The 27,417-nt window shown below is 44.1% G+C and overlaps 1 protein-coding gene across 4 annotated transcripts in view; it reads right to left on the bottom strand.

Annotated features, from left to right (window-relative positions):
- LOC122658834 (paladin) overlaps positions 1 to 27,417 on the bottom strand; it is a 216,034-nt gene that overhangs the window by 157,724 nt on the left and 30,893 nt on the right. The window lies entirely within an intron of this gene.

Consider the following 27,417-nt stretch of genomic DNA (forward strand, 5'->3'; position numbering starts at 1 on the left):
TGGTAGGCAAGAAAACGGTTGTTCAACAAAGAAACATTTACTTAGTATTGCATGATGATCATCTGTAAGCATAAAATTTATCAATTGAATATTAATTTTTATAAGGATTAAAGGCCTTCTCAATCTCACCTATTGCTCCCTTTTTCTTTTCAGTTTCCAGGATAACAACCTTATTGATGATAAAGAGAGGAACCCATGACGGAAAGTCAGCAACGAACGAACGGAGGAAAAGAACCCAACACATAGAATCCCTCCCAACTCTGCCCTTTAAAACCCATCTCTCGTCAGCCAAAAAGTAGCTAGATCTAGCTCTCCGTAGGATCAAGATATTCAAAACACTTACTGTCTAGCTTTCCTTATGTGGTGAGATACTGTCTAATGACTATTGGTGTAACGACCCGAACCCGGACAGGGTAAAAGGTACTGCCCTCACGGGCGCTGATCAAATGATCTTCTATATACCTTGATTTATTATCACAACTCCCATATAACATAACATACATAGCGGAAGACTTACTAATTGGAGTTGTATATACTTCATACTTCTAAAGAGTATTTACAAACAACAATAACACTAGTGGCAGATCATTGTATTCAGTATTCAAAAGTTATTACATTTCTCACTTCTGGAACATATCCTATACATTCTTACAAACACAACAGTATATTAGTAACCCTCATCGGCTACTCAGCCTGACACACAAACATCTATCTGTATTTGGTTCAGTATATACACGCTCTCCTACCTTCTCATCTGTAAAATCAACATATAAAATGGGATGAGCTAAAAGCCTAGTGAGGTGAACATGCTAGTAATCGTAAATGTGTACATGTGTATATACATTTAATAAGAACACAGGTTTAATGTTGGGTTAAGTCAAGTCAATGGTGTACTACAGAATCTGCACATAAATGTTGAGGTAAACTAGGCCTCGCATCATCTCAGATAGACCACATGACCATGAGGACATGCTCTATCATTAACTCTCTTTACTAGACCACACGATCCGTACATCACGCTCTAGAATTAAATGGTCTGCACTAAACCACATGATCCGTAAATCATGCTCTAGAATTTAATGGTTTGCATTAGACAACATGACCCATACGCCATGCTCTAGAATTACCATTACAGTATACCTCATCCAATACATAACTCCCGGCTGGAAAGGGACGGTAGACACATGGTATTGTTATTGCATTAACTTTCATTTCATACATTTCATTCTCTTTCTTCCTCTTTCCATTTCATGCTTAAACGTCACCATCGTCATCTCATTTTATGCTTATACATCATCATCATCATGTCATTACATGCATATACATCATTATCATCTCTTCATTCCATACATTGCATCACATATCGGTCTCATAATCATTCTCATACTAGAATACCAACATAAGCATATAACATTATCTAAAAGCTCATCAATGCATGACATCCAAAGAATACATCATGACAGCACTCACATAGGCATCATCAACAACTCACATATACATATACTTTACATACGCGTCACTAAACAGTACAACAATCACATATATACAATATCCATGATTCCCTCACCTTTGTTTCCTTTTGATTTGATCACCTCTACGTTTGGTAGGTAATTAAGTACATATAAGCACCCCTCAAGAATTCAATCTACACTTCAAATAGGTCTTCAAACTTTGCTTCTCTGCTCAACTTCCTGTGCAATCTCTTCTTTCAATTTAGGCTTTCAGCAATATAAATCCCTTAACCCCCTATGTAAACAGTAAGCAAACTAATCAATTAACCCATCAAAGAAATAAAAACTACTAGAGGAGAAGAAGAAACTAAACTTACCTATACTTCCTTTTCTTCTTCCTCTTCTTCTTCTTTCTTTTTTCTAACTCAAGAACTCAGCAGCCTTAGGAATTTCCAGCAACTATATGACTATCCAAGCCTTGCCACCACCTACTTAAGCATGCACATGGTGGCTGCCTCTAAGGCCACCATGTGATCCACTAGTGTGCTTAGTCAATCAAGTCTATTAGTAAACCAGAACCTTGTAACCAGATCAGAGCATTAAGAAAGAGAAGAAGAGAGGAGAAAGAAAGCACGCAAGTCCCAAGAAGGGAGAGGACCTGCGGACAGAATAGAATAATCTGCCACAGGTCTGCTCCAGTTTATTTATAAGAATGTCTCAAGAATAAAAACAAGGACAAATATGCCCTTATACAAACCGACATAACAAAGAGCATAAATAAACTAGGTACAAAGACTTATCTGCTCCTATAACCAGATATTTCAACACTCCCCCTCAAGCTGGAGCATATATATCACCCCCATGCTCAGCTTGTTACAACAAGTGCTAAAACCAGGAGCAAATAAGGACTTTGTGCACACATCAGCAATCTGATCAGATGAGGAGACAAACGGTGTCTCAACCAATTTCTTCAAGACGGCGCTGCGAACAAAATGACAATCCACCTCTATATGCTTAGTCCTTTCATGACAGACCGGATTACTAGCAATATAGATGGCAGCCTGATTGTCACAAAACATCTTCATAGGGGTTGGAACAAGAAACCCCATCTCAAGTAGGAGAGATCTAATCTTCATCAACTCTGCAGTAGTATGGGTCATGGCTCTATACTCTACTTCAGCAGTGGATATGGCAATCGTGGTCTGTTTCCTGCTTCGCCATGTAACCAGATTTCCACCAACAAAGGTACAATTGAAGTGTGGAAGAGCTTAGGAGTATGGGGGGTATCTTGGCTAACCAAGCTGTTTAATAAGATTTTGAGTACAAAGAAAATGCCAGATGATTGGAGGAGAAGCATTCTAGTCCCAATTTATAAGAATAAAGGTGATAACCAGAGCTGCAATAACTATAGAGGCATAAAACTAATGAGACATACCATGAAACTATGGGAAAAAATATCAAAGCACACCTCAGAAGAGATACTGATATATCGGAGAATCAATTTGGTTTTTTGCCAGGGAGATCCACAACAGAAGCTATTTACCTTCTAAGGAGACTTACGAAAATTTTTAGAGCTTATAAAAGGAACTTCCGCATGATCTTTATCAACCTAGAAAAGGCCTATGATAGAGTTCCTAGAGAACTCATTTGGGTGACATGTCCTAAGGAAGAGAGGGAGCTCAAGTAACCTTGTGGACATAATTAAGGACATGTATGAAGGCATAGTGATGAGTGTTAGAACTGTAGAGGGCCAAAGTAACGAATTCCCAATTACAATTGGGTTGCACTAAGGATCAACTCTAAGCCCTTATTTGTTTGCACTCATCATGGATGACCTAACTAGGCAAGTCCAAGATGAGGTCCCTTTGTATATACTATTCGCTAATTCGCGGGATGATATTGTTTTGATAGATGAGGCAGTGGAAGGGACAAATGCAAAACTGGAGTTATGGAGATCTAGCTTCGAATCAAGAGGTTTTAAGTTAAGCAGAACCAAGACAGAATATATGATGTGTAACTTCAGTCAAACCAGTAGAGGTGATGAAGTGGTGAAACTTGAGCGAAAGCTACTACAAAGTGATTGCTTTAGATACCTGGGATCAACCTTTAACAAGGAGGGCGATATAGAAGATGATGTTCCCACAGAATTAAGGTAGGATGGATGAAGTGGAGAGGTGCATTGGGAGTGTTATGTGACAAACGCATGCCTGTTAAGCTCAAGGGGAAATTCTACAAGACAGTAATAAAGCTATGACATATGGAGCGGAGTGTTGGGCAGTTAAGAAGAATAATATAGATAAGATGAGTGTAGCGGAGATAAGGATGTTGAGGAGGATGTGCAGCACGACCAGGAGAGATAAAATAAGAAATGATGTTATTAGAACCGAATTGAGTATTGCACCCATCCAGGACAAACTCCGTGAAAGCCGCTTGAGGTGGTATGGTCATGTACAAAGGAGTCCCATGGATGCACCAGTAAGAAGGAGTGACCCAATTCAGTTTGACGGAGCTAAAAGAGGTAGGGACAGGCCTAAAATGACTATTGAAGAAGTGGTAAGAAAGGATATGCGTCTGATAGGGCTCAATCCTACTATGACCGCAAATAGAGTTGTTTGAAGGACAAGGACCCGTGTAGCCGACCCACCCTTGTAGTAGGATGTCTCTGGGATGCTGCATTGACTACTGCTATAACTTCTTCCTATACGTTTTATCCTTTTTACCATCTTTTTTTTTTATGAATAAATAATGTATTACCAAAGCCCAAGGGGGGCGAGGGAGAAGAAAAGGGGGAGGGGAATATACAAAGGGAGGAGAGGGGGGCGAACAAACAGACCCAACTAGCAGGTTCTTAAGAGAGTGTTATCTAAGCCCCAAGATACAACAATATGCATGTTCCTTAGGGAATCCAAAAGGGCCTTCAAAGGCAAAACACCAAGCTTGGAGGGCACATAAAAAAAGATGGCTTTCCAAATCAAGTCGAACGAACGAGAATTGGAGGTCCATCTCCGAAGGTTCCTCTCCATCCAAATGTGATACAGGATCGCACCAAACACAAGCTTACCTATAGCGTCGCAGATAGTGTGCCCAGGGCAAGTCATGTCCAACCATAACCGCTCTCTAACAAAGGCGAGGAGTCTCCTACTACGAGGCCATATAAACTAAAGGACTTTTTTCCAGATGGTAGAAGAAAAAGGGCGCTCAAAGAAAAGGTGGTCAATATCTTTGTGATCGGTCCAACAAAAGATACATGTTGAATAATGTAAACCAGAATACCGTGGGGGGTATTCTGGTCCTTTTGGTGTTTATTTTATATTTTTAGTTGTTTTGTGCACTGCCTAGCTATGTCGGCTATGGCAAGGCTATTTTTGTCATGTAATTTCATTATTAAGAGTTATAAATAAAGGGCCTTGGCTGATCACAATCAATCGTTCAAGCATTCTCTAATTTCTGGTTTTGATAACATGGTATCAGAGCCATCTTCTCTGATCTAGGGTTTTCAAGACCTTTCCCCTCCATCGACTTCTTCTGTTTCATCCCCTTCATCGATTTCTTTCCTCTCTCTTCTTTCTCTTCCTTTGGTTCTCTCAATTCTTCAAGGGCAGCACTAATGAGGTGATCCTGTTATGGTAGTGCTGCCCTTCATTCCACCTCAGTTTTAATGCCACAAATACAAGATCGATAGCTGCTGTTGTTTTGTCTCTGCGATTTTTTGCTGCTCCTTTTTTTTCGAAGATTGACCCTATCGACATGCAAGGTTAATTGTTTACTTTGGAGCACCATCGCCAGACCTTGGACCGCATACATCACATCTGAGTTCTCCCAAATTGAAACCCTCAAGTTCCAGCCCTTCTTTCCTATTATCGATCTCAATTGTTAGGGTTATTTCAAAACCCTGACACCTTATCGATTTAGGTTTTCTGGGCTGCTGTTTGGGAAGATTTTTTTTTGGGATAATTCCCTGATTATTCTGCTGCAATCGACCTTTGTTTCAACCCCAATTGCTGAAGTTTGTTTGAAGATCAGAATTTTCCATAATTCAAGAATCGATATTTGCCTGGCTGAATTATGGGTGACTCAGAGATAACCTCGGCTGCTTCTGGAGGAGATCAGACCAGGAATGATTTCCTTCCCTACGCTGCTGCCATCAAGCTTGATGGTACCAACTATCTAATTTGGGCCAGATCATTATCCCTGACCATGGCTGGTAGGGGACTCACTGGCCACTTTACTAGTACCACCAAACAGCCCACTGAAGAAGGTGCTGCTCGTACTAAATGGGCTGCCAATGATGCAATGGTGATGTCCTTTGTTCTGAACTCCATGACCACTGACCTCTCTAGTCAGTATCTTCTCCTTGACACTGCTACTCAAATATGGACTACTGTCAAGGGTACTTATGAGGGAGTGGTGCTCAGGTTTATGAGATCAGGAAAACTCTTCAAAACACTACTCAGAAATAGATGACTGTCACTAAGTACTATGCTGCCCTCAAGTGTTTATGGCAGCAATTGGATCACTATGCTCAATTTCAGCCTACCACTGCTGCTGATATCACTGCCTACCACACCTCTGTAGATCAGTTTCAGGTGTATGACTTTCTGGCTGGACTCAATGATGAGTATGATCCTATTCAGGTGCAGGTTCTTGGTCAGGTTCCTTTTCCCACTTTGGAGGAAACCTTTTCCTATGTACACAGTGAAGAGACAAGGGGGGCTACTATGATGATCACTCCTAAGGTTGAAAGATCAGCCTTATAGACTACTGGTTCCACTACTGACACTTCTGCTGATAAGGTTGCTGCTACTGCTACTACTAAGGAGCCTGTGAAGTGTGACCATTGCCACAAACCATATCACACTAAGGCTCAGTGTTGGAAACTTCATGGGAAGCCTGCTGATTTTGAGAGCAAACGGGGTCGTACCAAGCCTAAAAACAAAGCCAATCACACTGAAAGTGTAGCTCCAACTCCCACTACTGACATCGGTTTCTCCCAAGAAGAACTTCAAGCTCTCCTGCGCCTGTTGAATACATCTGCTGCCCCCACTACATCTGCTGCCAATTCAGGTTCCTTCTTTGCCCGTACAGGTATTTCCTTTGCTGGTCATTGTGCATCAATAGTTTCCACTCCTTGGATCATAGACTCCGGAGCTACTGATCACATGACAGGTTCCTCCAGTCTTTCTAACACCTACTTTCCTGCTTCTGGTAAGGACAAAGTTAAAATTGCTGATGGGTCCCTCTCCTCCATATCTGGGAAAGGATCCATTGGCTGTTCCCCTTCTTCAACATTATCTTCTATGTTGCATATTCCCAAGTTTACCACTAACCTTCTCTCCATTAGCAGTATCACCAAATCTTTAAACTGTAAAGTGACCTTCTTTCCTACTCATTGTGTTTTTCAGGAACTGGACTCGGGGAAGATGATTGGATCGGGTAAAGTGCATGGCGGATTGTACCTGCTTGATGGAGATCCTGCATCTACTCAGGCTTTACCTTCTAGGCTTTGTTCCCCAGCATCGTTTTCCTCTGAATTACATATATGGCACTTTAGGCTAGGACATCTCCCTTTAGGTACTTTATCTACTTTATTTCCAGCATTAAGTAATACTTGTAATAAAGGAGATTTCTTTTGTGAGCCTTGTGTCTTGGCCAAACAGACACGTTCAAATTATCCAACTTCTAATAAAAGATCATCTTCTTTATTTCATGTTGTTCATTCTAATGTGTGGGGTCCTAGTAGAAAAGTTTCTCTTTCAGGTCATCGGTGGTATGTCACCTTTATTGATTGTTATTCTAGGTTCACTTGGGTCTATCTTATGCATACTAAAAGTGCGGTTTTTTCATGTTTTCAGCACTTTCACCAGCTGGTTAAAACTCAGTTTAATGCCACTATTCAGATTTTAAGGAGTGATAATGGGAGAGAGTACATGGAAGGTCAGTTCCAAAAATACTTGGTTGTCCATGGCATCCTCCATCAGACCAGCTGTGTTGATACTCCAGCCCAAAATGGTGTGGCTGAGAGGAAGAATCACCACCTCTTAGAGGTAGCTCGTGCTCTTCTGTTTGCCCGTAACGTCCCTTCCATTTATTGGGGGGATGCTGTCCTTACTGCAGCCTATTTAATTAATAGGCTGCCCAGTCGGGCCCTTAACTCTAGACCCCCTGTTGAGCTATTACTTGGCTCTTCCTCCTTTGTTGTTCCCCTTAAGGTTTTTGGCTGCGTTTGCTATGCCAGGGATACAAGGCCCCCGGGCAAACTTGACCCACGTAGTCTTTGGTACATTTTCTCAGGGTACTCTGCTACATAGAAGGGGTACAAGTGCTATCACCCTCCCTCCTGCCGGACTTTTGTCAGCATGGATGTCGTGTTTCATGAGAGTGTCTCCTACTATGTGTCCCCACCTCTTCAGGGGGAGAGTGTTAGTGAAGATGTGTTGACTATAGACTCTCCACCTCCACTCCAGCCTGTTTATAATGAGTCTGAATCTGTTCAGCCTACTTCTAGTCCTCCCCCCGAGTCAGGGGGAGAGGTTCCTATACAGGGGGAGATAACCTCCATTCAGGGGGAGCAAACCTCTCCAGCCCAGACTCCTATCCAGAGGACCATTAGTGAATTTCAGAGGAGGATTGATGCTAGCAATATGAAGACCTATGCAAGGAAACATAAGCAGGTTCAATCAACTATTGCTCCCGTACCCATCCAATTGCCAAACCTGGATCCAGAACCTGCCTCTCCACCCGGTAATGTTCCTTCTCCTGAGTTACCTATTGCCCTTCGCAAAGGTGTCAGGTCTTACACTCAGCATCCCATATCTCATGTTGTTTCATATGACTCCCTTTCCCCATCATTTCATGCTTTTATTTCTTCTCTTTCTTCTGTTTGTGTTCCTAACAATTGGTAGGAAGCTCTATCAGATGGAAAGTGGAAGGCAGCCATGATGGAAGAATTGGAGGCTTTGAAGAAAAATAACACATGGGAGCTTGTGGTTCTTCCACCTGGGAAGAAAACCGTTGGATGTAAATGGGTGTTTGTGGTGAAATAGAAGATGGATGGCACTGTGGATAGGTCTAAGGCACGACTCGTGGCCAAGGGTTTTACTCAGACATACGGCATTGATTACCAGGAGACCTTTGCACCTGTTGCAAAGTTGAATACAGTTCGTGTGTTGTTATCATGTGCAGTTAACCTTGGTTGGGATTTGCAGCAGCTAGCTGTTAAAAACCCCTTCCTAAATGGAGCACTGGAGGAGGAGGTATATATGGACATCCCACCAGGGTTCTCTTGTGACAGAAATAAAGGAAAAGTGTGCAGGCTGAAGCGTGCACTGTATGGGCTGAAACAGTCACCCAGAGCTTGGTTTGGTCGATTCCACAAGGCCATGATTTATGTGGGCTATAAGCAGAGTAATGCTGATCACACACTCTTTATCAAGAGGGTTGGTGAAAAACTCACTGTTCTTATAGTCTACGTTGATGACATAGTGGTTACTGGCAATGATGGTGATGAGATCAGACAGTTGAAGACCTTCCTTGGCCAGGAATTTGAGATTAAGGATCTAGGGAAATTGAGATACTTTATTGGGATTGAAGTGGCCAGATCTTCAAAAGGCATATTTCTCTCCCAAAGAAAGTATGTCCTACACTTGTTGGCTGAAACAGGTTTGCTAGGCTGCCATCCTGCGGATACTCCTATGGATCCCACTGTTCGGCTCAAGGAAAATGAAGGTGAGCCTGTTGATAAATGCCGGTACCAAAGGCTTGTAGGGAAGCTGATTTACCTTTCACACACTCGTCCAGACATTGCTGTTATTGTAAGTGTTGTGAGTCAATTTATGCATAATCCCTACACTTCTCATATGGAGGTTGTTCTTCGCATTGTACACTATTTGAAGTCAACTCCTGGAAAAGACATTCTTTTGTCTTCACATGGTCACCTACGAATAGAAACATACACCGATGCTGATTGGGCTGGTTCTGCAGATCAGAAGTCTATTTCTGGGTATTGCTCCTTTGTAGGTGAAAATCTTGTCACCTGACGTAGCAAGAAGCAAAATGTAGTTGCCCGTTCTAGTGCCGAAGCGGAGTTTCGAGCTATGGCACAAGGAATTTGTGAGTTACTCTGGCTTAAAGGTCTGCTACAAGATCTGGGTATTCCTATTCGCCTTCCTATGATGTTGTACTGTGATCATAGTTCAAAATCTCGAAATCTCGATCGAGATTTCAAGAATTTCGACCCCCTCGAAACAAAATGACCCCTCGAATCAAAAAATTACTCAATTTCGATCAAATTCTCGATATTTCGAGATTTTTCAAAATCTGAGATTTCAAAATCTCGAGAAAATGCTTTATATAAAATACCATGTTTCGATAGTCTCATGAAATTAAAAGCGAGAGCATTTTTCCTCTTTGCTTGGTTTTTTAAGGTTTTTGCTTATTTCTTCTTCAATCTTCCACTTCCCACTTGAATCATTGCCACAACTACGCCGGAATCACTTGGAGAACAAACTTCTTAGCACATCTGTGAAGCCTTTCCACTATTTCAGGTAAAACCATATTCTCAAAATTGATTGTTTTTAGGGAAATGCTTGATCAACATGTTTGTTTGTAATGAAATAAATATTTGTTAGACACCGGAAGCCGATCTACGATTTCACGGTGTCGAAATTTTTTTTTGGTATATATATCATTTATTTATTTTTCTACTTCAAAAATTGGATTTATTTACAACAAAAATCAAAAAATAATAAGGGTTATGAATATTGTATGGTGATGAATTAAATATATGTTAGACACTATTGGCCGATCTACGGCCTCATGGTGTCAAAAATATTTTTCTGCCAATAATTAATTATTTTAATTTTTGAAAATTATAAAAAATATTTAAAAAATTCAAAAAAATAGCAAAAAATAAGAAATAATATGAGGTTTTTGTTTTACAATTACTGAAAATAATAAAAGTAAATTGTACATACTTCTTATTTGCTGCCCATTTACATATCTTTTCAATTTTGTTGTGCTAGGCCAATATTTATTTGAAAAATATTTTTAAAAATTGTTTTTAAATATGAGAAAAATATGAGGGTTAGGGGAAAAATACTAAATAGTTATATACTTATATACTTGTGTTAGTGCTCTTAAATCTTAATTCTTAAACATTTAAAATTTTAAACTAAAAGAATTGATGTGCTTCAATGATTAATGAATTGTCTTTTATTCATGCAACAATAAACTAGTCTCGATTATGACGAACCGTGGTAAACGACGAGCCGAGGCAAGAGGGGCAGAGGCAGCCGGCCCAGACCCAGGAGGAGGGGAGCACACCCAGCGCACTAGGGGTGACATTGCATGGTTGCATGGCACTCTAATTGATGGGGATAAAAGAAAATCCCAATGCAACTATTGTCACATGCAGTTTTGGGAGGTGGTGCCACTAGACTCAAACAACATCTAGCCGGGAATTCTCCGAAGTGGTCGCATGTCATATGGTCCCCGTGGAGGTATCTAGGGCTGTCATTGATTACATGAAGGAGGGAGTAAGAGGAAGGCTCGGAGGGAGAAGGCAAAAGTAGATCTCGAGGAAGCAAATGAGGTATACGGAGGCCAATCAAGCCATCGTGATGATGATGATGATGACAATGATGATGTCTATGTTCCCGATGATATAGAGACCGAGCAAGAGGCTAGGGATTGGAGACGAGCACAGATGATGAGCAGAGCGCTATCATGAGGATCGGGAGAGAGTCGAGAGAGTAGGTGGTAGTGGAGGAGCTAGTACCTCTGAGCGGTGCTAGGGTAGTGGAGGAGCGGTACAAGTGGAGGAGGTGGGTTGCCTAATCCCTTTAAGAGATCACGAGTACGAGGCAGCTCCCCTCCGCCTCCACCACCACAAGATGACCCAAAGACTTCACCAACCACCTGGTGTTTATAGAAAGAAAGGCAACAAACAACCAAAAATCAAGGAGCATGGAAAAATCTGAAGGAGATGGTGAAGGAATCTATAGCTAAGTGGATGTTATACCATACCATCCCAAAGAAACACAAAGACAAGGCCCCTTTTATCGGACTATGATAGATTCCATTCCGAGGCTGGCCCAGGTATAAGGGGCCCACCCCATATGAGATTATGAATGTGTATTTGCCCCAACGTAAGAGAGAGCTTGAAGACTACATCAATGAAATGAGGGGGCTGTGGGAGAACTATGGGGTGACCATAATGTGTGATGGTTGGACTGGTCCTACAAGAAAGTCCATCATCAACTTTATGGTGTATTGTGATGGGAGGACAATCTTTCTGAAGTCTGTTGATGCATCCAAGGAGAAAAAGGATGCAAAGTATATCTACAAAATGCTGAAGGAAGTGGTAGAAGATGTCGGAGTGGGGAACGTTGTCCAAATTGTAACGGACAATGGAAGCAACTACAAGAGTGGCGGTGAGAGGTTGATGCAAAACAAAAAGTACCGGTTGTTTTGGACTCTATGTGCTGCCCATTGTATAGACCTCATGTTGAAGGACATGGGAAAGATCAAATTGGTACAACATGTCGTGGAAAAGGCAAGGCAAATGACCAACTTTGTCTACAACCATGGGTTTGCACTAAACCTCTTGAGGGAGAAGTGTGGGGAGGACTTAGTGAGGCCAGGCATAACTAGATCCGCCACCAACTACATTGCACTCAAGAGTATAGAAACCAAGAAGTCTGGACTGAGATCAATGTTTGCCTCTGTAGACTGGTTCAACTGGAATGGGTCCAATACCCATGGTGGTAGGGAAGCACAAGCTACAATTTCATTAGATGATTTTTGGTCTAAGTTGCATAAAGTGGTACAACTTCGGACCCGGTGGTCAAGGTTTTGCATATAGTTGATTCTCGCTATTAAGGGACCAACCATGCCACATCTATATGCTGCCATAGACTTGATGAATGAAGGTGTGTACAATGCAAATCCACGAGGTAGCAAACACTTTCTCAAAATTATCAAGGAGCGCTGGAAAAATCAACTTATGCATCCACTGCATAAGGCTGGTGAGTGTACACTCTTTGTTTTTTATGCAATTACATCTTTTAAAGCTAATTTGAAGGATATATAACTAACTAGTCAATATGTAATGTCAATTTCAGGATATTATTTGAACCCCAAGTACCAATACAGTCATAGGCTTGGGTTGAATAATAGTCTTATTAACGCAGTCAAAGAAGTAGTTGCCAAGTTGGAGCCGAATAGTAAATTACAGGCGATATGCAACAAAGAGGTGAGTCTTATAAGTTATAATTCATTTGGAATTACTCAATTCAATACTAAATACTAACGAGTCATTACTAATTTTAAATATTTTCCAAATGATTATAGTTGGAGACTTTTAGGGATGCATTGGGAAGTTTTGGAACCGAAGCTGCACAGCAAGGCCGGACACGCGGTGATGCCGATACTCATTACTTCATTAGTCATTACTCAATTCAATATCTTATTCTTTTGAAATGAAGGTGACATGTTTCTTTTGTCGTAATGCAGCTGAATGGTGGGCGTTGTATGGGGGTTCGGCAAACAATTTAAGAAAAATAGCAATCAAGGTTCTCTCCCGACATGTTCAAGCATCCTGGTCGTGAACGGAATTGGAGTACATTTTCTCTCATCCACTCCAAGAGGAGAAATAGATTGGGTTCGAACGTCTCTCCGACTTAGTGTATGTGCATTATAATTTGAGGTTGAAGATGCAACACATACGCATGGGACAAGAGGGTATCAGTGGAAAATATCGATCTCGCCGACATTTTCCAGGTGGAGTCGATGATGAAGATCCTATTGTTGATTGGGTGAGGATAGAGGTGAGCCTGTTAGATCAGCCTCGGAGGTAGACCCGACCCCATGATAGCTGAACACATAAAAGCGATGTGGATGACTTCATGGCTGCAGAGGGTGAGGTACATGCACGGGACGCGTCACCCATACCGTTCGAGCCTCTGGTGGTGTTGATGAGGAGGATGAAGATTGGTCTATGTCATCTGGTGGAGATGGTGGTGGTGGAGATGGTGATGGTGGAGATGGTGGTGGTGGTCCTGGTGGGGATGGTGATGATGGAGGTGATGATGAAGGTAATGATGAACGTGATGATGATGGTGATGGTGGTCAAGCATATGAGGGAACTCGAGTCCCGTTTGTGGTACAAGAGCAGCAAGAGACAATCCGTGCCCCCAACGGCCCCACACCAGCCCACACGGCCCACATCGTCCACCTCGACCTACTCAGAAAGCAGCGTGGCCATCCCGTCCCGGTGGTCGTGGTAGTGGTACTAGTAGGCGGTGAGCTTATGGACATTGATGCCCTATCTCGGCTCTGTTGGTGGACCGAGTATTGGCGATAGAGACATGAGATCGAGTGGGCATTTCCGTGCCCCATCTTTTCATGTAGACAGCAGTCCATCTCAAAGACAATCGAGCATGGTTCATCTCATTCACATCCATGTGGCGAAGGGCATTCTGGCAGTACCCTTGGGGGCAGCAGCCTATATCTTCTCCATCCATTCCCGCTTTGAGTATGACTCCCACTCACAAGGATATAGTGGATCGTCTTTTGTGCATGACTTCTTTTCCTAACGGCTACCCAACCCACCAGCGCGCATGCCGTACAACCCGTACATGCTCCCAGAGCCGTCATATGACTCATATCATAGTGGATCAGTGGGTAGTACTTCTTCACAGTTTGGTGACCTATATCCTAGGATAGGTTACCTTCACCATGTGTTGATGATGCGTTTACATGGCCACCGTGGATGACTACACTCGCTTCTTCTCCCGGACTATGACGTGGCATGCATTTGTCCCTACGATCGGAGAGCAATACACGTCGGCTCCAACGGACCATGAGTGGGGTTGATCCGGGACGGCGGAGTAGTTATTATTAGCAAATTTGTAAACATTTGAGATGAATGATGACTAGTTGACTACTTGACTTGTAGCCTTGTAGGGGACAATTAGGGATATTGCCATATTATGATTTGGAATGTTTGATATCATCTTCTTAAATCTTAACTCTTAAGTTGTTATTTGTTAACTTGTTATTGACTTGATGTCTTATGTACTTAATATTATGATTTATGACTTAACTTATGAGTCATTATGTTTCCAACTTAGTTCCAAGTCAATTTACTTGTTTAATGTACAATGTGTATGTGTAAATGTGTAATTAACTAAGTTATACACTTATACATTAGGGTTCGACCGTACGTTGCCAATCAATGGTGCACATCCAAAACACCATTTTGGGTGACTATTTTTGCAATTTGAACATTTAAATGTGTTTATATAGCCTAAAATATGGTTTCCATGAAGTTTCAGGCCTTAACTTGGCCTAAAACCCACCGAAATGACCTATCGAAACATACCAGAAAAAATACAATATTTCGACCGAAATATCCGAAATTTCGAATATTTCGGATATTTCGGTCAGCTCGAAATACCGAAACGAAACGAGTTCTCGAACTATGACTGTGATAACAAGGCTGCAATCAGCATAGCACACAACCCTGTACAGCATGACCATACCAAGCATGTTGAAGTGGATAGGCATTTCATCAAGGAGAAATTAGAAGATGGGCAGATTTGTATTCCCTTTGTGACTTCTTCTAATCAGCTTGCTGATATCTTCACCAAGGGACTGCCTGGAAAGTTATTTCATCCTAATCTAGTCAAGTTGGGCATGATCGACATCTTTGCTCCAACTTGAGGGGGAGTGTTGAATAATGTAAACCAGAATACCCCCCACGGTATTCTGGTCCTTTGGGTGTTTTATTTTATATTTTAAGTTGTTTTGTGCACTGCCTAGCTATGTCGGCTATAGTAGGGCTATTTTTGTCATGTAATTTCATTATTAAGAGTTATAAATAAAGGGGCTTGGCTGATCACAATCGATCATTCAAGCATTCTCTAATTTCTGGTTTTGATAATAATACAAGAGGGGGATACCGGGATTCTTCGGTAGAGGAGGAAGGCCTGGGTTGGGAGGCAGAGGTTAAGGGTTCTTCAGGCTAGGAAGCTGTGACAAGGGATGTGGCCTTTGAACCTGACTATCTTGTACCAAAGGACAGAAGGGGCTAGGGATCTAACTAGGTTCCAGGCAAAACTGAAGCTAAAGAGGCCATTAGAAGAGGGGAGCCAAAGGATCTCGTCCGCATGGGTCGGGGGGAGGGGGGAAGGGGGAGAGGGAGTTCCATATCAGGGAGAGGGTAGGGGGGATAGGGGAAGGGGGGTCCAAAATCCATGGGCGATGATGGTGGAAAGAGGAGCAGACTTGGGAATGCCGGAGGCGTAAACTGCTCTTGCACCAAAGAAGTTGTAAAGGACACCATTGGGGTGCTAGGGGTCAAGCCAAAGGGAGATGGAGGATCCATCAGTAATAGAGGAGGAGGTGGTTGTGGTCAAGTGCCTAGCACACTTGGTAGCTAGTGGTGCGTAAAGGCCCATTGCTATCAGGAGGTCCTGAGTTCTAGTCTCCTGGTTCACATCCTACATCCCCCCTTACCTATCAAAAAAAAAGAGGAGGTGGCTCTAAGAGCCAAAGGGCGAAGGAGGAGAACCTTACGCCAGACCTAGAAGGAATCCGAAGTGATCGGAGCAGTCCAGATGGAATCCTTTTTGAGGAGGTGGGAGTAAACCCAATGAACCCAAATGGAATCGTGCTTAGATGAGATTTTCCAAATCAACCTCAGAATACCCACAGTATTGGAGTCGCGGATACAGCGAATTCCTAGGCCTCCGTCAAATTTGAGGAGGCAAATGGATTTCTAGCTGATAGGATGAAGTGGGAGGTTTCCTTCCCTTTCCAGAGGAAGGCACAAAAGAGGGATTCTATAGCTTTGATGGTGGCTTTAGGAAGACGAAAGATGCCACACCAGTAGATGTAGGAGGATTGGAGAATTGATCGGATGCATTCCAGCCTGCCCGTATAGGAAAGGATACGGCCTTTCCAGAGTTGAAGACGCTTGCGTATACTGTCCAGTATGGGGGTGCAATGATGGCTGGAGAGCCTAGCAGGGATGACGGGGAGGCTTAGGTATTTCACTGGGAGGAATCCCAGAGAAAATCCCGTAAGGCGGAGGAGGGTGTCTCTGTCAGAAATCGAGACACCAGAAAGAAAGAGTTTGGATTTAAGAAGATTAATGCGAAAGCCAGAGAGGCTCTCAAAGAGGTGGAGGGAGGACAAGATGGCCGAGATGGAGGGGGGGAAGCTTTGGAGAAGATCATAAGATCATCCGCAAAGGCCAGGTGGGTAAGGTTTAGCATTTTGCATTTAGGAATGGGGGAAATGAGGTGGAGGTCAGTTTTGGCTTGGATGCTTCGCGAAAGGACTTCAAGGGCCAGAGAGAAAAGAAAAGGGGAACGGGGGCAGCCCTGACGAATTCCAACTTTAGAGTTGAAAAAACCGACAGGGGAGCCATTGACAATAACCGAGGAGGGGCAGGAGATGCAAGCAAAAATCCAACGGATAAAAGGGGGGGGGGGGGAAGCCCATCTGGGAAAGCACCTCACAAATAAAGTCCCATCTAAAAGAGTCAAAGGTTTGTGAAGGTCAACCTTCATCAGGGCAGCAGAGGAGTGGGATTTTCTGTCAAAACCCCTCACAATTTCGGAAGAGAGAATGATGTTGTCGGCAATGCTTCTGCCAGAGATGAAGGCAGATTGGTTGGGACTGACAAGGGAAGGGATGACAAGCTAGATTCTGTTTGCCAGGATTTTGGCAATGAACTTGTAGAGGAGGTTGCAAAGAGAGATAGGTCTAAAATCAGACAGAGAGGAGGCATCCTCCATTTTGGGGATGAGGTAGAGGAAGGTCTGATTGACTTGGGCAAGCTGGCGGGGGTCGAAGAAGAAACTACGGATAGCTTTAATGAGGTCTTCTTTAATGTGATCCCAGCAGCTCAAGAAAAACCCTATGCTAAAACCATCAGGACCAGGGGCCTTATTGGATTTATGGGACGAGATAGCCTTGGTGATTTCCTCATCAAAAGGGATCGCAAGCAGAGAGCTAGCCAGAGCGGGGGAAACAAATTTGTTAATGAGATTAGGGGGGAAGGGGTATGAGGGCGGAGGGTAGGATTTAAAAGGGAGGTAAAGTAGGAAGCAACTTTGGTCTTGATGTCGAGGATAGAAGAAAGGGGGCAGCCATCCCAAGCAACGAGAAGAGTAATGGAGTTGGTGCTCAATCTAGCTTTTCAGGGATCGATGAAAGAAAGCCGAGTTAGAATCACCCAGCTCCAGCCATTTAATGCAGGATTTCTGGCAGAGAAAACTTTCTTCCGAAGAGGCGAGGGAAGTGAGCTCTTCAGAAAGCTTTTCCTCATCCTCAGCCAAGGAGGGGTTGAGTAGATCCAATTGAAGGCGGGATTGCACAGAGGCAAGGTCGGATCGACAGGAGGTAACCCGAAAAGTGATATTGCCAAAAGAGGTGGAGTTCCGAGATTTGAGGGCGGATTTGGTGAAAAAGAGCTTTTTGGAGAAGGCAATGCGAGGGAGGGAGGGGCAGTGGACAGTGGAACTCCAAGAAGTGAGAAAGGTGGGGAGGGAGAAGAGGGGGTGAGAGGCCCACATGTCAAAGAACTTGAAGGGCTTAGGGTCAAAGGAGGAGTATTGCTGAATAAGGAGATGACAAGGGTTGTGGTCGGACAGGCCTTGGAGAAGAAAGTTAGCATGAGAGTGGGGGAAGGAGGAGAGTCAGGATTCATTGACCAGTAAGCGATCCAATTTGCACGCAATGCAGTCAATTCCCCCTCAACGGTTGTGCCAGGTATACGGGGAACCAAACCATCTAAAGTCCTCAATACCAATGTCCTCAATATAATCATTGAAAGCTTTGACAGAATTGGAGTCGACAGCACAACCTCCAATTTTCTCAGATTGGAATCTGACAACATTGAAGTCTCCACCCACCCCCTAAGGAGTGGTCCCAATCCCAGCTTTGATGAGGATCAAATCATCCCAAAGGCCAGAGCGATCGGCAGCCCGGTTAAAGGCATAGACCACCGAAAGGGAGAAGGAGATGGGGGAGATGGGGAAGGATAGGAGTAGATGGAGAAGCTGAGGAGAGGAATAAGGGATGGAGATGTTGATTTTTTAAGGGTCCCAAAGTATCCAAATGTGACCATTAGGGGAATGGTTGTAATTGGAAAGAAAGGACCAAGAAGGGGCAATGGAAGCAACAATCATAGTTGTCACGGCATCACGGCGATCCAAGTCGGTGGAGGGGTGTCACGTTGATATATCGACATGTCGCCCGCCATGGCAACCGACCATGTTTATTTTTTTTTCATTTTAATGTGTAAAGATGTATACACCATGTTTTATTTTTCTCTATTGTTTCTCAAGTTTTAAGAAGAAAATTCAGAAATCGAAGAAGAAATCGAAGAGGGAAAGAAGAAATCGAAAGAAATCGAAGAGGGAAAGAAGACAGGAAGAAGAAATCGAAGAAGAAATCGAAGAGGGAAAGAAGAAATCAAAAGAGATTGAAGAGGGAAAGAAGAAATCGAAGAGGGACGAAGAAATCGAAGACAGGAAGAAGAAATCGAAGAGGGAAAGAGAGGCGGAAGAAGAAATCAAAGAGGGTCGCCATGCAACCCTCTCCAGCGCCAGGACGCCATGACGTCGCCATGACAACTATGGCAACAATGCGAGAGGCATTTTCTTGCAAAACCCGAGTTTCCAAAAGGGCGCAAAAGTGGGAGTGAGTACTCTTAATGAGGGCTCTAATGTCATAGTGCTTGGCCAAGGATTTGAGGCCTCTGACATTTCAAATGAATCCAGCCGACGTGGGGAACTAGAGGGGGGAAGGCATCGAAGTCCGAGGGGAAACACTCTTGTACCTCCTACGGAAGTAAAAAACGGTGGGGCGATGGCGGGTAATAATAGAGAAGTTGCCGCAAGCACTAGGGAGGTCCGAAGGGGAGGGGGAAGGAACACCCAGCGAACAAGAGGGGGGAAGGGGAAAGGGGGGGAATGGGAGAGGGGGGGCCAATGTAAGGGGAGAAGGTGGGGCTAGGGGAGGTGGATCGAGAAAGGAAACGGGTGGAGGGATGAGCGGTTCGGGTAAGGGGTTAGTAAGAGGACGGGTCGGGTTGGGGTTTGGGCCTTGGGTTAGTGGGTCAACATTAGAGGAGAGGATGGAAAGTGAATGGGGTGGGGGGTAAAATGGGGAGGTTATAAGAAAATAGGGATGGTAGTTGGTTTAGGTAGGCCGGTTTAGAAAGAGGTTGGGGCATATTGGTTGAAGTGGGGGAGGGGACCTGATTATGGGGTTGATTTAAAAGAGGAGAGGGTAATCTGGGAAAGGGATAAGTGGTAGGGCCAGGCGGTTACGTAAAAGGGGGGGAAGGGTGGAACGAGGCAAAGAGGCAGAAGGGTCAGAGATTGGAAAAGGGGGGGGAATTGGTATAAAGCCTCGCAAAAGAGCGAGATTACCTGCAAGAGAGGAGGAAAAGGGGCACTGAGCCCTAGGCAGATCAGCGTCAAAGAAGGTCAGCGAAGGCAGGTTCTTAGTCTTCGGTGCAGCCTGTAGCGTTGGAGAACTTCCCACACTCGCAGGAGCCAAAATGGAGAAAGGTTGACTGTGCACACTGCTCTGGAGAGGATTCAGCTCAAAAAGAGCATGGGTTCTCTCGACTAGGGCATTGGAGGGCCAATGAGACTGCCGATGGTTGCAGAGTCGATGTCTGAGTCTCGATTGGAGCCGAGGATCGAGTAGCTATCAAGGTCTGCAGGTGTTAACAAGGCAATTGCAGCATCGTAGGGGTACGGCGAGATCGCAGGTCCAGAACCAGAAGCAGGGTCCCTACGAGAGGGAGATCCTGATGCCGGAAAGGCACGGCGGTGACGGTTGGGGCGGAGCCTACTTTAGCTCGACCTCTGCAGGGAGATCTGGAGATGGAAGACGACTGTGGAGCATTAACAGAAGGATGTCGCGAACCAGTGACTTCATCAGGTGGTGTTGGCAGAACCGCAGAGTTCATTGGTCGAGGGGCGACAGCAGTAGAGCAAGGCCGGCCTAATAGAGATGAAGTCGAGGTCTCCGTAACTGGAGGAGGTGCATTGGTAACCAGTTCAAGAGCAATGGTGGTGCTCAAGGCTTTTTCGGAGCAATCGCGAGAATGGTGACCAAAAATCTTGTAGTGTAAACAGTGAGGGGGTAACCAATCGAACTTGACCAGCTGCTTAAAATAAAATCCATGGAGTTCCATAATGGTGATGGAGGAAGGAGGAGGGAGATCAGCAGGAACATCGATACAGAGCCTTGCGAAGGAGAATTGTCCATTTTCAGGGTTCTAGCATCAGAGTATAAGGGCTGTCCCAAGACAAAACCAATTCTACTGAGACACTCTTGAGTCCAGTACTGGAACGGAAGGCCAGGAAGGGTGATCCACAAGGGAATGGAGCGGAGGTTAACCTTGTGGAGTTGGATGAAGGGATCCCACTGTCGAAGGAAGATAGGTTTAGAGCCGATGAGCCAAGGAGCACCGTCCAGGGCTCGAGCTTTGATATCCTCTGGGAAGAACTTGAAGACTAAGACGCCGGTGTCAAGGAGGAAGATGTCCAGAGAACCATGCACTTTCCATTGCTTAGTGAGAAAAGAAAGTGACCCAGGAGGCAGGAATGCCACTTGGAGGATTCAGGCGATGACAAGCTGCTTGGGCAGAGAGCAAACGTTGAACTGTCGTCGGAGGAGGGCTTGATAAAGTGAAGGGAGTGGCCAGAGCTCGAGGATGAGGAAGGTTTAGAGAAAAGAGAGGACCAGGATGGTCCATGGTTGGCGGTAACAGAGGAAGGAGGGGTTAGCAGTGAAGGTAGGGAGAGATGGGGAGGTAGGAGAGTTGTGGATGGAGGTTTCAGTGGAGGCGGAGGGGTTGGAGATGGTGGAGCAGGTGGGAGTGGAGGTGGCGATGGTGGAACGAAGGGCGGTGGTGGACGGAGGAGGGTAGGAGCTCATCCTATCGTCCTTTTTACCCCTTTTACTTTTTCTTTTTTCTTTTTTGTTAATTGCTGTTTTACTTCTCTTTTTTCCTACTATTGTTTTGACCTCTATCGGATCCATGTAGCCGACCTCATTTAGTTGGGATAAGATTATGGTTGTTGTTGTTGAAAGGTACAATACCCTGTAGTAGACCAACGGTCACTAGCCGAACTTGCCCAATTTGCATCAGAATAGGCAACAAGCTCCATATGTTTATTTGGTCGATAAATCAGTCCCTTCCCAGGGGCTCCCTTCAAATACAGAAAAACCCGAACAGCTACATCCCAATGAGACTCACAAGGGGATTGCATAAATTGGTTGAGAACCCCAACAGCATAGGAAATGTCTGGCCTAGTGACTGTCAAATATAACAACTTTCCAACCAGGTCATTCCCAAGTTAAGGACAGCAATCTACCCATAGAAGGTGACAGATATCAGGTGCAGTCCCAAGTTCACCGATCTCCTAGAAGACACAGGGAAGATAGAAATACAGACAGGGAAAGGAACAGAGATCACAGGGAAGATAGGAATAGAAAATACAGAGACTACAGGAAACGGCCTAGACCTCCAGAGGCGTTCGAGTTGAGGGACTATGATGGCAGACCAGAGCCACAAGTATTTTGTGATTGGTTAGCTGCTTTAGATGATTATTTTGATGAGGTGAGCTTGTACTAATCTAGTGGGGCCAGCCCTTGAGTGGTGGAGAACTACTGAGAGAAATCTTCGGTATGAAGGCAAAGCACCTATTAATTGGGCAGAGATGAAGGAAGACCTGAGTAGGAAATATTTACCACGGGCATTCAAAGCTAAATGGCAAGCTCAAATAAATTCCCTTCGACAACATCACCACTAAAAGGCCTTCAAATCTTGTGACAACTTGAAGCCGAAATCAATGAGATTCAGTTTGCAAATTTTTTTTTTTTCTTTTTTTTTTTTTTTAACCCGAATATTACCTAGGACCCGGGCAAGCCCTTAGACTATTATTGATATCAAAAAAGAGTCAAAGAATACACGGGAGGGACATACCGCCTCACCCCAGCCCATGGAGCGGAACACTCTGTGCCGTGCCTCAAATCCCATACAAAATCAAACAAAGAAGAAAAATTACCTCCTAAGGACCGGCAAATCTGCCTTATCCTCCCTAAGGATTACCTGTAGCACACCTACGGGAAGGAAGCCCTGATGGAAGGTACTAGACGAACCCGAATCACAAGCTAGATTAGCTAGCCAAACCACTGCCCTATGACTTTCGCAGAAAGCGAAGGCCACGGAGGCCCGGCCATCTGAAACCAAAGACAAGACCTCCTGGAACCAGTACCAGCCCTTCCATAAGTTACACCTTTTCTGATTAACCATTCTAACAATGGAAGCAGAGTCCGAGTTAACCACCACATCACAGAAGCCTAAGGCCTGGCAAAGGGCTAAACCATCCCTCAAGGCTCTCAACTCAGCAATCGAATTCGTACAAATACCATAGAAATTAGAGAAGGCTGCAAGAACTTCTCCCTTCGACTTCCTTAGAACTCCTCCACCCCCTACTAAACCGAGGTTGCCCATGCAAGCGCCATCCACATTAAGCTTAACTGAGACAAAAGGGGGACACCAGTACACCAGAGTGGGGCGAGACTGCCTTGGTGTAGGAGCCCTAAGGCCAAAGCACTGAAGAATCAAGCCGTTTCCGACCGAACCTTGACAACCAAGCTTGGGAGATAGCTGAATCTCTCTAACCCAAGCTTTAATGCACTCAATCACCGAGTTAGCAATGCGTCTCTTTTCCCCATGCCTTCTATAGTTCCTCTCCTTCCAAAGCTCCCATACGATCAAGTAAGGGAGGATGCATGTAATATAAGCACAGATACTAATACAGCTTGCCGACTCGTGCTAGTATAAGATTCGACCACGGACATCCTAGGGGGGAATCACAGGGATGTCAAAGAGCCTAGAGAAGTACCCCGAAACCTTGGCAGCCGTACCACCAGTCACAAGACAATGGTCAAAGGTCTCGCTCCGAGGGCATCCACAACAGTTGCACTTGGAAGCCAAGGGGATGCCAACCGACATTAAGGAATCATCTGTGGGGATCTTTCCATTGAGGAGCTGCCATGAAAAGAAAGCCACTTTCAGGGGAACAGACTGGTTCTATAACCACTTCGTATAAGGAACCACCGTAAAAGCAATCCTCACTTCATTCCAGGCCAACTTGGTAGTGAAACTCCTATCAGCAGAGGGGGTCCAAGCAAGCATATCACATCTATCAGAGGGAGCAAAGCTGTGGAGAGTTATGCTATCCCTGACAGCAACAGAATCAATGGAATCAAGTACCTCCTGCCTCCAATCTCTGTCCTCATCCAAAGCATCCTAGACCCTCAAGTCCAAAACAACCTGCAGTCCATTGTCGACATGATCTAAAAGAGGGCCAGCGCCCGTCCAGTTATCCAGCCAGAAAGAAATATCACCAGAGCCAAGCAACCATCTTGACCTGTTCAGCAAAAACTCCTTGAAGGCCAGAGTACTACGCCAAGACCTCGAACCCACACCCTGAACCCCAGCCAGCACAGTATGTGAGTTTTTAAAAAATTTTTCCTTGAAAAACTCACTCCATAGAGAGCACTCAGAGAAGACTTTCCAAAGACCCTTAAGCCTAAGCGAGAGAACAACATCTTCTAAAAGTCGAACCCCCAAGCCCCCTTCGTGAAGGGGCCTGCAGACTTTCCTCCAACACACCCAATGTCTTCGCTGCCCCCATTCAAAACAGCCCCAGAGAAAATCAACAAAAATCCCGTAAAGTCTTCTAATGACTGCCTTTGGAGGAATCAAAGTTGCAATAACATGGATGGGAATAGAGGAGAGAACATGCTTAAGGAGCGTAACAAGACTCCCTTTAATTCCGGCCAGATTATCGGCGCATCATTGCACTCCCATGCTGGACCTTATTAGGAAAAGACTTCAACTTTGGAAAGGCAAGCTTCTCACTTATGCAGGTCGGGTTCTCGACAAGTCTGTGTTGCAAGCTTCCTACATCTACTGGTCTGGAATTTATGGGCTGCCTCCCTCCATCATCAAATCCTTGGAATCCCTTATGTCTTCTTTCCTCTGGAAAGGCTCTGATTCCTTAGGGTTTCTCCGGCCAACTAGTTGGGCTTCAGTTTGTCTCCCTTTGGTGGAAGGTGGCTTGGGTATTAGAAGGATCAAGGAGATGAATTCAGCTGGCACCATCAAGTTGATTTGGAAGATTGCTTCTAGAAAGAAAAGCATTTGGGTTGATTGGATTTATTCTGGGCTTCTTCGATCAGATTCCATTTGGACAGTCTCCATCTCTTCGGATGCTTCTTAGGTCTAGCGCAAAATACTTGCTTCTCGCCCCATTGTCCTCGGATCTATACACTCTCACACTAGTAATGGGAATTCCACTTCCCTGTGGTTGGATCATCGGCACCCTATGGGAATTCACCCTCATCAAGTCAGCCCTAGAACTATTTATGGCTCTGGGTTGCCTAGAAATGCTTTGGTGGCTGATATCATAGATGCTACTGGCTGGGCCCGCCCAGTTTCCTCAAACCCTGTGCTTACTAATATCTGGGATCTATTGCCCTCTATTCAAAGAAGACCCCATCATAGGGATGAGTGGATGACTGTGTTACTTGGCTGTCAAACACTTTGGGTTCTTTTAGCTCCAAAGCTGCTTGGGATCTCATTCGGACTCGTCAACCTCTTGTTCCTTGGAGGAAGCTTGTTCGGTTCAAACACCACATTCCTCAGTCCTGCTATACGGTCTGGAGAGTTTTCTCTAACTACCTTCCAACGTAGTCCTTTCTTCGGCATCGGCACATCACTGTCCCCCCCAATTGTGGTCTCTGTTGGAATGGGATCGAGGATTCCAATCATCTTTTCTTTGCATGCCCTTTCTCCTGTTTCATCTGGAAAGGTATCCTTGCTAAATGCTGGCCAAGAAATCGTCGGATTCTTCCTTTTGACAAAAAATGGCTTTGGGTTGATATGACTTTTGGAGGTTCTTCCCTTTATAATGTGGCTGGAAAGCTGGCTTTTTGCGATGTGATCAATCACATTTGGATGGAGCAAAATTTACGGAAATGGACCACCAAATCTCGATCTCTCAATCAGATTTGGGATTCCATCTCTTTTGAAATTAAAACCAAACTTAGTTCGGTTGCTCCCTCTACTTGTAATGACACCCCAAGGAACAAGCTCATTGTTGTTTCCTGAGGTCTTCCCTCTATCTCTCTTCAAGCTGTGGGCTCCCCTGTTTGAATCTTTGGCTGTTGGTTTTGTTTTTTTTCTCCCTTCTACTTGAGGGTTGTCGTTTTTTTTCTTTCCTCTTTGGTAATGAATTTATTATTCACCCAAAAAAACATTCCCCAAGATATTTTTAGAAATAATAGACCATCTAACATCCCACACAATAGTAGCAACAGCTAACAATTGAACGGCAGCGAACAAAAGGAACCTGCGATCAAAAATAACTTTTCTTCATTCAATTCTCAACTCATCATTGCTCCACAAGGAATCTGGTTAGGTAAAGCCCATATCATAGAAACAGTTAAAACCCAAAGGAAAACACAACCAAAAATATAGAAATTTCTAAAACCAAGCCAGTCAAATGAGAAGGGTGCGGGTGGCACATTTGGCATTGACTGATCCAATAATTAGATATGGCCCAGCTCTGTTTCAGTTCACAGATTGGTCAAATGTGATCAAATCTAACATCCCAAGGAACCATAGAGCTGAGGTATGCCCCCTCCCCCCCCACGGGAGGCAGATGGAATGGTGAGGTTAAACTTAGATGGTTCCTTTATGGGATATCCTGGTCCCTACGTTTTCTGGGTGTTAATCGATTGCCTACAAGAGATGTCTTGAGGGCATTATCAGGTCCTCATCAGTGGAGTTATTCAACAACAACAACAACAAACTAAGCCTTATCCCAACATAATAGGGTCGGCTACATGGATCCAAACAAAACAAAATAGAGAAAACAAAGATATACTAAAAAGGACAAATGGAAAATGAGGAATAAATAGAAAGATGAAAGATAGTAGGAGGAAAAAGGCACAGCCCAATACGTCAGGATAATCTCAGCTAAATGGGGTCAGCGACATGGATCCTAGCCCTCCAATAGGCTCTGTCCGAGGCCATACTTGGGACATCTGGGGTGTTATTAGATTGCCTAAAAGACATGGCTTGAGGGCATTGTTAGGCCCAATAGGTGAAGACAGTTTGGTAAGGACAGAACTCCTGTCTATATATTGGCATTGGAGTTTCCGATGAAAGAGGGATTTCATGATATAATGGCGGAAGGGGACTCAGTGACCATTATTGCTTGGGAGTTCTCTAATAGGGAAGTTTCTTAGAGATTCGCTCATGGAATCAGATGCATAAATCCCCCTGCTGATTCCAATGAAAGCCAAGGATGGTGAATGACATGGTGGATTTTCTGGTGAAGCAAGGGGTTGGTAGAAATCAGCATTCTAGGAACTCCTTTCCTTTAACAGACTGGTATCTTTTTTGTATTCTTATAATATTTGTTTCGCCTCTTTAATTTTGAAGCTTGGGTTTTAGGTGGCTGTGGTCAGCCCATATCTTGATTCTTGTCTATTTCTCATAAAAGGCTGTTATTTATCTCCCCCCACCCCCAAAAAAAAGAAGCCTGCCATACCCTTCTATTCCTTAATATGATCAAATACCCATAATGTTAAGTGACAAACAACTTCTACCACCATTTTGAAAATTCCCAAAACCTGGGACTAGAAATATAGACTAAAGAAAACTAAATAAAATAATAGGAAAACAGACCATTTCAGCGACGGAAGGAATCAATCCTCCTGAACACTTTAAAACCCAAAAACAGAACCCTAATTGCATCAATATGGGGCTTGCAGAAATTCCTTCATAAATTAGCACTTGACCCTTCTTTTCATAAACTGTGAAAACAAGAAAAAAAAAAATCTAACTTCTTTT

Source organism: Telopea speciosissima, chromosome 4 (genome assembly GCF_018873765.1).
Source record: "Telopea speciosissima isolate NSW1024214 ecotype Mountain lineage chromosome 4, Tspe_v1, whole genome shotgun sequence".
NCBI lineage: Eukaryota > Viridiplantae > Streptophyta > Magnoliopsida > Proteales > Proteaceae > Telopea > Telopea speciosissima.